The following is an 8,993-nucleotide window of genomic DNA, read 5'->3' on the forward strand; positions in this document are numbered from 1 at the left end:
GGGGAAGGAGGAGGAGGAAGAGAGGAGGAAGAAGGGGAGGAGGAGGGAGAGGACAAGGGGGAGGAGGAAGATGTTTGGTTTGCTTAAGGGATAAAAGGGTGAGAAGGCAGTAACTGGGGACCGATACTGAGCCCCAAAGTTCCAACTACACTAGGTAGAAGAATCTTGTATCAGTAAAGCGATTGCACGCTATTGGCGACACCCTCCCAAGTTCCATTTCACCATCATGATCATCAAAACTGAACTTTAAAATAAGAATCAAAGTTCTGAGTGTGGAGACAGTCAAAGGCCACAATGACTTGTGGCGCACAGAAAATTGTGTGGTAAAAAGCACTCATGAAAACATGCCACTGGCACAATAAAGGAAGCTTTTGTAGACGGCCCCACCAATTTAACAATAAGACACTTGATACACTTGGCATTTAACTCCAGATCTTGGAAAAGATCTTGGAATGGAGTTGAATGCATAAGGGAAAGGTGTCTGGAAAGCTGGCTCCGCACTCCACCTTCTACGAGCTGCCTTTGGAGACAAAGCCAACCCTAGAGAGCTGTTTAAACAAGTTCAACAGCAAGCCCGGTGCAGAGAATGAAAGCTTTGTTCTCACGCAGAAGAGATGTTCCATGTTTGCACTAAGGAGACCTGTCACTGCAATGTAATTTATGGCTGATGGTAACTACCTGAACATCACACAGGGCCCACCTGCTGCCCGAAGAACCAGAGGAAACCAAGCCGGGTCAGCAGGAGGGAGGTGTGCAAAGCTCCCCCGAGCACGCAGACTAGTGGCCGGACTTAAACCTTCAGTAACTCGCTTTATAACAAACACGGAAAGCAGGTGGCTGCTTGTTTGTTTGTTGTGGCTACACTCAGGCAGACACACTCTGGTTCATTACGGGAGAATATCAGTGATATTGTCTTCCTGGCCCGTTTACTACACGACACGCACAGAGCAGTGAGCCTCACACTTGTGAGGGGGAAGAGCAATAGGGGCGACTGTTTCCAGCAACTAAGGTAATGGAGGAGAAACAAGCAAACAAGCAGAAAGATCAAGCGGACACAGAGTGTCATGAGGCTGACATTATCTTCTTCTGGCTGCAATCAAATGGGTAAGTAACAGCACAGAAGCCAAAGGTAAGGGGCAAAGCGGAATCAGTGTGCCCAAATGACTCAAAACCCTGCAGCATCTCTGTGTGACTAGGATTTACAAGAACAAAATAAAACAAAGCACGGGGCTGGAGAGACAGCTCAGCAGAGGAGCCCGACTCTTGCTGAGGTCCTGGGTTCTGTCCCCAGCACCCCCCCTGGCAGCTCACGACCACCTGTTTCTCCAGGCCGAGGGGGATCTGACATCCTCTTCTGGCCTCTATCAGTGTGAGGCACCCCTGAAGTATGTATGCATACATGCAGGCAAAACAGCCACACACATTACGAAAAAATCGAATACATAAGGAAACAAATCACAGCAAGACAGAATCGGATTTACCTAGGATTTTACCAAGAGGATGGAGATGAATAAATTCAATTAAATAAATTTATTAATTACTTAAAATGCACAAGGTTCTACGCCCAGCTGAAGGGCCCGTTGTTTGACGGAGGAGGAGCAGCACCCTAAGCAAAGTGACTCCCTAACACTCCCAATAAGGAAAGGTGCACCCTTGACCAGGAAAAACGGGCACGTAACAGTCCTGGGACATTGTGTTTAGCTAGGAAGAGAAGCAGAGAGCAAGCTTACCAGAAAGAACGAACAGGAAAGGCATGGGGCCATGAAAAACACAAGGCCTACGAAGCCCACACTGAAACGACAATGCCAACAGCACAAAGGTTCCAGCCAGAGATAAGGGCAGCAAGAAGACCAGGGCCACATTAGACCAGGACCAAGAGCTGATCCTGGAAGCACACAGAAACAGAGGGACCCGGGGACACTTCCCAAGCAAAAGCCCCCAGGGGTGGAAGACTGAGGCCAGTGCTGGGTTAGAAGCCAGTCAGCAGGCACCGCACTTGGAGCGCATCTCTAGAGCCTCACCACCCAGGCACTGGCCACTGCCCAGGCTCCCTCCGCCCCCCCTTGCTGCTGTAGCTCAAAGGCAGGCTGCATGCAGCTCAGCCCAGGGACGAGGAAGCTGCACTTCCGGGATTAGATGCTTTATTGCCACCATCACCCTGGTGAAGGACAAGGTTTGAACCCCTGCAGTTCCACTGGAATTCCAACAGGCAGGAGAGTCAATTTGTGTGTAAACTGCCTAAGGGCAAGGCTATCCCCCTTTCTCCAGCCCCAGGCCAGGCCTGGCTGCTGCCGGACGGATTCAATCTTGTCTTGTGAGTGTTGAGTACGATGTACAAACAGACTAAGACAATGCCCCAGGATCGGGGCCAAAGAGGTTCCTCAGATTCCTCCAAACTCCTCAGCTCAATCCAACCCAAGCTAATCTAGAAAGTATACAAATCCTCTCCCCCCACCCACACCCCACATTAATTCCAAGCCAGTCTTGAACTCAGGGTGATCCTCCAATCTCGGCCTCCTGACTACTAGGAATATAGGCACATGCCACCACACGGCTGAAAGGACTTTCACAGGTGACACCTGGCAATGTGATGTTGCATCCTCATCCTGGCTTGCTTCTCATCCTTCCCCACTATTTCGCTTTCCCCACGGCTGTCTGACTCAGTGCACATGCACATGTGTTTTAAAAACACTTCTTTACTATTCCATTCTACAGGTCACAGGTCCACGCACAGCAAGACTGGTGTCAGCTAAGGTCGGGTTCTCCTGAGATGAGGTCCTCTTCCAAGCTTCAGGGTTCTCTGCAAAATCCACTGCCTAGCAAATACACACAAGGACTCAAAGCCCCACTTTTCTCCTCCTGTCAGACAAGGGCCACTCTCAGCACCTCGCCCGCCTGGCTCGTGCCTGATGGGACGGAGGCTCATAGCAGGGGTGCTTGCTTGCTTCAGGGCCAGCTGGACCATCTCTGACTTTCTTTCTGCAATGGACCCAGAATCTGCTTTTAAAGGGCAAGTGCAATTATACCCCCCCCACTGGTACAGCCACTGACTGACACCTGTCTCTCAAACCCTAGACAGCAGCACCAACACCACGAGCGTCAGACTGAATGCCTGGGTACAGGTGGGCAGATATCGGCTCCCAGGGCTCTGTGTGAGAGCTGCAAGCACAACCCTCTTACGTGCGGTCTTCCGTCCAGAAGGCAGGCATCGTGGGGAAGGCAGCTGTGTCCCTAGCGCCCATGCTAATGCACTCCCTAAGGATGTGCTAAAGGGATGTGGGCCTCACCAAAACATGCTCTATGCACCGACGCTTGTCTGTTCCCAGTGTGCGCACCACAAGCCTGGGGCCGGGGAGGCAGCCAGCGGCCTAGCCTTGCCTAGAATGAATGAGACCCTGGGTTCCACCCATGCCTGGCCAAAGGACAACAAAAGGTCCAGATGCAGTGACCGTACATGGGGCCTCAGCGACCAGGCAGACAGCAAACTGTTCCCTGTGTGAGCACGAGAGACGGGCTCACCCCAGCACCGCATAAAAGCCAGCTGTGGAGGAGTGTGTCCGCGACCTGACACGGTGGGCGTGCTGGCCAGCGAGTCTATCGAGAGACCCTGTCTCCAAGACGGTGGACAGTGACTGGGGAGAACACCTGAATCAATCCTCAATCTCTGGCCGCCATACAGGCACGCATGAACAGCACGCCTGCTCACATGTGCACACAAGGACACAGAAAGGAGTCCTTAAAATTCCACAGGGGGTGCTTTCCCTCCAGGACATTTGTTTAACTCCTGAAATTGATCTTCATTATTCCGACTCCATGCATACAAATTTGCCTGCTTGCCAGGCGTTACCTGTGACCCCAGAGCACAATGCCTGCTTGTGTCATTGTGACCAGGCTTGCCTGGTCATTCAGGGATATGTGCACAACAGTGCAAGACCGGAGCAAGCCAACACACACGTTCCCACTGGAGGTCAAACGGGGCGACACTCGCATACTGTAAACACACGTGCTCTTGGAGTACATTTAGTGTCACAGTTTTTGTTGATGATTTTGCTACATAAAACGGTCTCCAAGGGCAGTGCTGAAGTGGTGGCTGGTGTTCCCACGCACACGGAGCCAGTGATATGCCTCAGGGAGCATGGTGTTAGGTTAGGGAGCACGGTGTCAGGGAAGGTTCACTCAGACAAGCCACAGCGCTGCTGTTGCTGGGGTTTCGAGCTCTGAACCAACAACACGTAATAAGCAGGGTCTTCACACAGAAACAAGGTTCCCCACTGGTCACCGGATGAAAGGCTGAGCAGAGGCTAGCCCACACTCCCCCGAGGAGCGGCGGCTCACACTGCTTAGCAGCCACTGTAACTACCAATTCTGCCAGCTGTAAAGCGAGGACAGAGTGGCGGGCCTGGGCACGCTCTGGCCCATCTTCCTCAGAGCGCTCAGAAGGTACCTGTATCTACTTACTTATTTTTAGTTGAAGCCACTGTGATTTTAAGTTCTACAACAGTAGGGCTTTGAGAACTTTTGTTCATCTTATTCAGTGCTGTTTCCTCACGCCAAAGCTGTTCCAGGCACATCCCCAACTGAATGAAGACAGAAACCTCCCTATATGTAACTACGTAGACACTACAGGTGATGTGATACTTGTTACTTTCATTATGTTAAATCCAAAGTATTCAGCAGGGTGAATGTAGGCCTGGGACTGAACAGAATAAAAAAAAAAAAAAAATAGGGTAAGACGGCCATGTGGCCTCAACTGACTACCTCTGAGATCCGGAGAGTGGGTAGGGTCTGCTGGGGTGGGAGATTCACTGCTCGGCCAGAGTCTGGCAGGTCTGGAGTCGGGGAGGGAGGCTGTTCTGCAGGACTACTGCTGCTCTGTGGCTCACTCTTCCCGGGTGGAAGCCAACAGGTACACGGCAGACCAGAGTAGGGATGGAGTCTCTGGAGGCCAAGCTCAGGGTGAGCCACGCACGGTGTACAAACACTGACATGAGCAGGGACAGAACGCTATGCAAGTCAGACTGCTGGAGACCAACAGGCCCAGGGCAGACACTCTGCGGCTGCAGCGCAGCGGGCAAGGTGGGACCGGCCGAGACACCTGCAGCTCAGCCAGCACAGTGGCCAGGGCTCTCTTCTTATAAACATACGAAAGACCATGACACTCTGTCCCCCACACCAACGCCCCCTGTAACAGACAAGACCTCAGTACAAAGAGGCAGGACCCCGGAACTGTTCACTGCCGTTCCAAGTCGAACTTCAGCAAAAAGCAGATTTCAAGATTAAAACACAACAGTCATACCAGCATTCAAACTTAACCTTCAAAGTAAAATAAAGAGGATCTAAGCGCCATGAGCTGAGAGTTCCATTCCCCACGACACCCTGTTCTCCTGGGTACTTATGAGAACAGACTGCAAAGCAACTCAACTCATGTTCCAAAATGCAGCACACAGCCTCAACAGGGCATGCTGACCGCAGCAGCCCTCCTCTCCCGGCTCCTCTTCACTGATTCATATTTTGCTAGCAAGGTTACAATTAGCTCACCGGTGGAGAATAAACCTATTTATAACACGGCAGTCCCCCGACAGGCACAATCAACTAACAGGGTTCCTGGGGGAGAATGAGGTACAGCTTCTCCCCCTGCGGCCTGCACGCAGCCAAGGTCCTTCTGGATGGAGTTCTCTGTCTAACCTTCCTGTGTTCAGTCACCATTCTGGCCACCTCAGCCTCCATGTTCTTATGTAACATTTACATACACCCATAAACACACCCAGAGTTGCATAACGTTGCCAGCCAATAAAGCCTAAAGCAGGTCACTCCCCAGGTATGCCGCCTGGTGAGGAAAAAGCCTGCCAAAGGCAGAAGTTAACTGCAGGAAATCTGAACCCTGGCTACCAAAAAGCAAAATCAGAAGTGAGCCACACTTGCCATGTGGTGCGTCTATCAATCAAGCTATGTTATTCTGCCCCATATAATAAAAAGTAACCCAACATCGCTTATTCACTGAAGTCAGAAACTGTGTCTAAAAATACCTCCCTGCCAACTGGCTATCAGTAAGTCAGCCTCACAACCGTCCCAATAGCAGCACTCACAGCATTTTCTCTTCTCCAGAGGGAAAATCGAGGCAGTAACAGGTTAAGTTACTTGCTCAAGGACAACCTGTAAGGAAACAAAGTTCCCCGAGCACCAGCCTCCTCCCCCATCTGGCGCTAACCTTTAACCAGAGTAGCCATTTTAGTGTGCTTTATCACATCTGCCCCGGGAGCTGTCTGAACAAACTAAGCAGAGCCCCCCACCCCCTCCACACAGCTCACTTCCACCGTCTTCGGGTCCCGGCCCACTCAGCAAAGCTACAAGGCTGGGATTGAGATTACACTTCCAGGCAGTTCACAGAAAAGCACAGTGTTCTATCAGAACCTCAAATGCCTCTCTTGCTGCTTTTGTCTTTAAAAAATGAATGTCATGTTCTCCTGCTACTAAATTTTACATTTTATAACATTAATGTGAACACTCTTAAGAGAGGTCTTAAAGCACATACCCTATCAAATGGCTGCTGTTTCTGGGGTGGAAATCATTCTCCCGTTGCTGGCTTTTTACTCAGCGCAGTCTCATTACTCAACAGACCCTATCTGCTGCTGCCCTCACATGGTGTCCATTCGCACGCCAGGCATGAGGGCTGCCCAGCTCTGTCCCTTCCCAGCCCACACAGAGGAGCACTGTATAGGAAATGCAGGGAGGGAAAAATCAACTTCTTGTTACCCAGCCTCTACTTTCCCAGAAGTGACGCCTTGCTTTAAGCCTTTTGCAACAGTGGTCTCTGTAGCACACACTATTGGCAACTAGATGTGTCCCGGAAAAAACTGCAGTGTCTGGCCAACAAGTTTAAAGGCCTTGGAGAATGTTTGCTAGACACACAACTGAATTTCCCACTTGCCAAAAAAAGAACCTCACTCCCTGTTATACCCCCACCCCACCCCAACAAACACCCATTTTAGGGAGGGTGCAAAGCACAGCAACAAGCTGTGCCCTACTGCACTCAGAACCAGCTGGATCACCGGCTAAACATGCTTAACTAGATTAGCAACAGGAGCACCCACAGGCAGACACAGGGAATCAGCAGGAACTGACTGCTTCAAAAATCTTCGAGACGGTGGGCAGGGTATGAATTCCACTGGAGGGGCTTAAAGATTTATTTATACACAACAGGACAGACCTGAAGACGGAGTCTCCTGATCTTTACTCTCCTACCAGGGGACTGGCGCTGTCACATTCCAAAAGCATGGCCCATAAGGCCCAACAAACATTCTCGTTTATGAAAATCTTCCTCTCCCCAAACGCGGGCTCTGCTCACACAGCCCAGCTCATTTATCAGGGCCCACAGCTACCTGTGACAGCAGCAACACGGGGAGCGCGGCACAGCGCCCACCAGGAGCGGCAGCCACTGAACAAAGGCTCCACCGCTGAGGAGGGGGGGTGGGTAATGAACTTGTTTCTGAGACAACCAAGGTAGCCTGATGCCTTCCACCGAGGGTCTGCATTACTGAACCAAGACCCACCCGAGAGAGAGAGAGAGAGAGAGAGAGAGAGAGAGAGCAGAGAAGAGACACACACACACACACACACACACACACACACACGATCTCACGTTGCTGGAAGGGGAGGGCAACTAAGAAGCCAAAGCAGCAGGCTTTGTACAATGGGAGCAGCAAATCCAATCCTAATTGTCTCACCATATCCATCTGTGGGTCAATACTCACTGCGATGCAAATGCCAAATATAACCTTCATCTGCAACCCCAACGCCAAAACACACTCGAGAACACTATCAAATGAAATGTCTTAGGGTTTCGTGTGCCCTTCCCAGCCTAAAACGCCTCATAAACAACACGGCCAGAGTGTCCCACAGAACCTCCACCTCTGTGGTGGGAAAGGTGGGGGTGGGCCTGGCCAGCGAAAGGCCCTGAGGGTTGGAAGGTAAGGGAGGGGTGTAGGAAGGGTGCTGGCAGGAGGGACGGTGTGCCACGGCAAAAGTACTGACCAAGGGCCTGGGAGCCAGAGCGATGCGGGGTCTTTAAATAATTGCGGGGTGGGGGCGGGGGTGGAAGCATGTTCCAGGATTTCACCTGAAAGCATCCTCATTGACTGACTGGATGGGCCCCCTGGGGCGGGGTGGGGGAGGCGAGGAGGAAAGCAAATACAAATGCACCCAGCTTCAGGTAACAGCTGGGGAGCCAGGTCTTCAGGGTTGGAGCGCTTCTGAAGCCAGGCTCCGAAGAGGTTTAGGGGCCTGCTCGCCCCATTTCCTCCAAACAGCTTCTACAGGCATGGATATCCGAGAAGGGGGGTGCCCTGCAGAACCCGAGGGGCTGAGCGAGGGAAGGGGAAATGTGACTCCGGCGCCGAGAACATCAGGGTGGCAGGCGAGGGAGAGGAGGGGTACCCCAAGCTGAAGGGAAGGTTGGAGACCCCTACCCTCGTAGCCTAGGGTAGGAATGGGCTCTGGGCAACAGAACCCCTCGGAGAAACAAGCCCCCGTCGTCGAACCCCGCAATCTTGGCGGGAGAAAAGGCGCCCCCAGGAGCATCTGCCGGCGGGGAATAACCCCCCTCGCACGGACGCGCTGAAGGGCAGGAGCCGGGGACCTCCACATCTCGAGGAAGCCTGGGCTCCGAGCGCAGGGAGCCGAGGGGGCTGGAAGCGCGAGCCCCCGGGCGCCCCGGCCGGGCTCCGCCTGGTAGCGCGCGCGGGGACCCCAGGCCTGACCCTCCGCCACCCCGGCCCTCCGCGCCCCCCGCCCGGCCATATTGCGCGGCTGGGGAGGGGGCGCGCCCGAGCCCCGCGGCCGGCGCGAGGCCTCGCCCGGCCCTCGGCATCCCGCGCCGCCCCGCTTCCCCCCCGGCCCGGGACTCACCCTGGATCCCCCGGGGCCCGGCCCCGCCGCTGCCGGCTAGCAGGAGGACAACAAGGGGGAAGAAGGAGGAGGCTCCGGCCGACTCCGCC

The 8,993-nt window shown here is 53.2% G+C and overlaps 1 protein-coding gene across 2 annotated transcripts in view; it reads right to left on the bottom strand.

The window, feature by feature from the left end:
* The window catches only part of Acvr1b (activin A receptor type 1B), a 38,638-nt gene extending 29,645 nt beyond the window's left edge, over positions 1-8,993 (bottom strand). Inside the window, exon 1 of one of the 2 annotated variants that reach the window (XM_055626867.1) lies at positions 8,905-8,993. The gene's annotated coding sequence lies outside the window, so the exon portion shown is untranslated. Of the gene's footprint in view, positions 1-6,086; positions 6,127-8,904 lie in introns of those variants that run through there. The other variant, XM_055626868.1, reaches the window with a different exon arrangement.

This window comes from Psammomys obesus, unplaced genomic scaffold (assembly GCF_907164565.1).
Source record: "Psammomys obesus unplaced genomic scaffold, mPsaObe1.curated_primary_1811, whole genome shotgun sequence".
NCBI classification, from domain to species: Eukaryota; Metazoa; Chordata; class Mammalia; order Rodentia; family Muridae; genus Psammomys; species Psammomys obesus.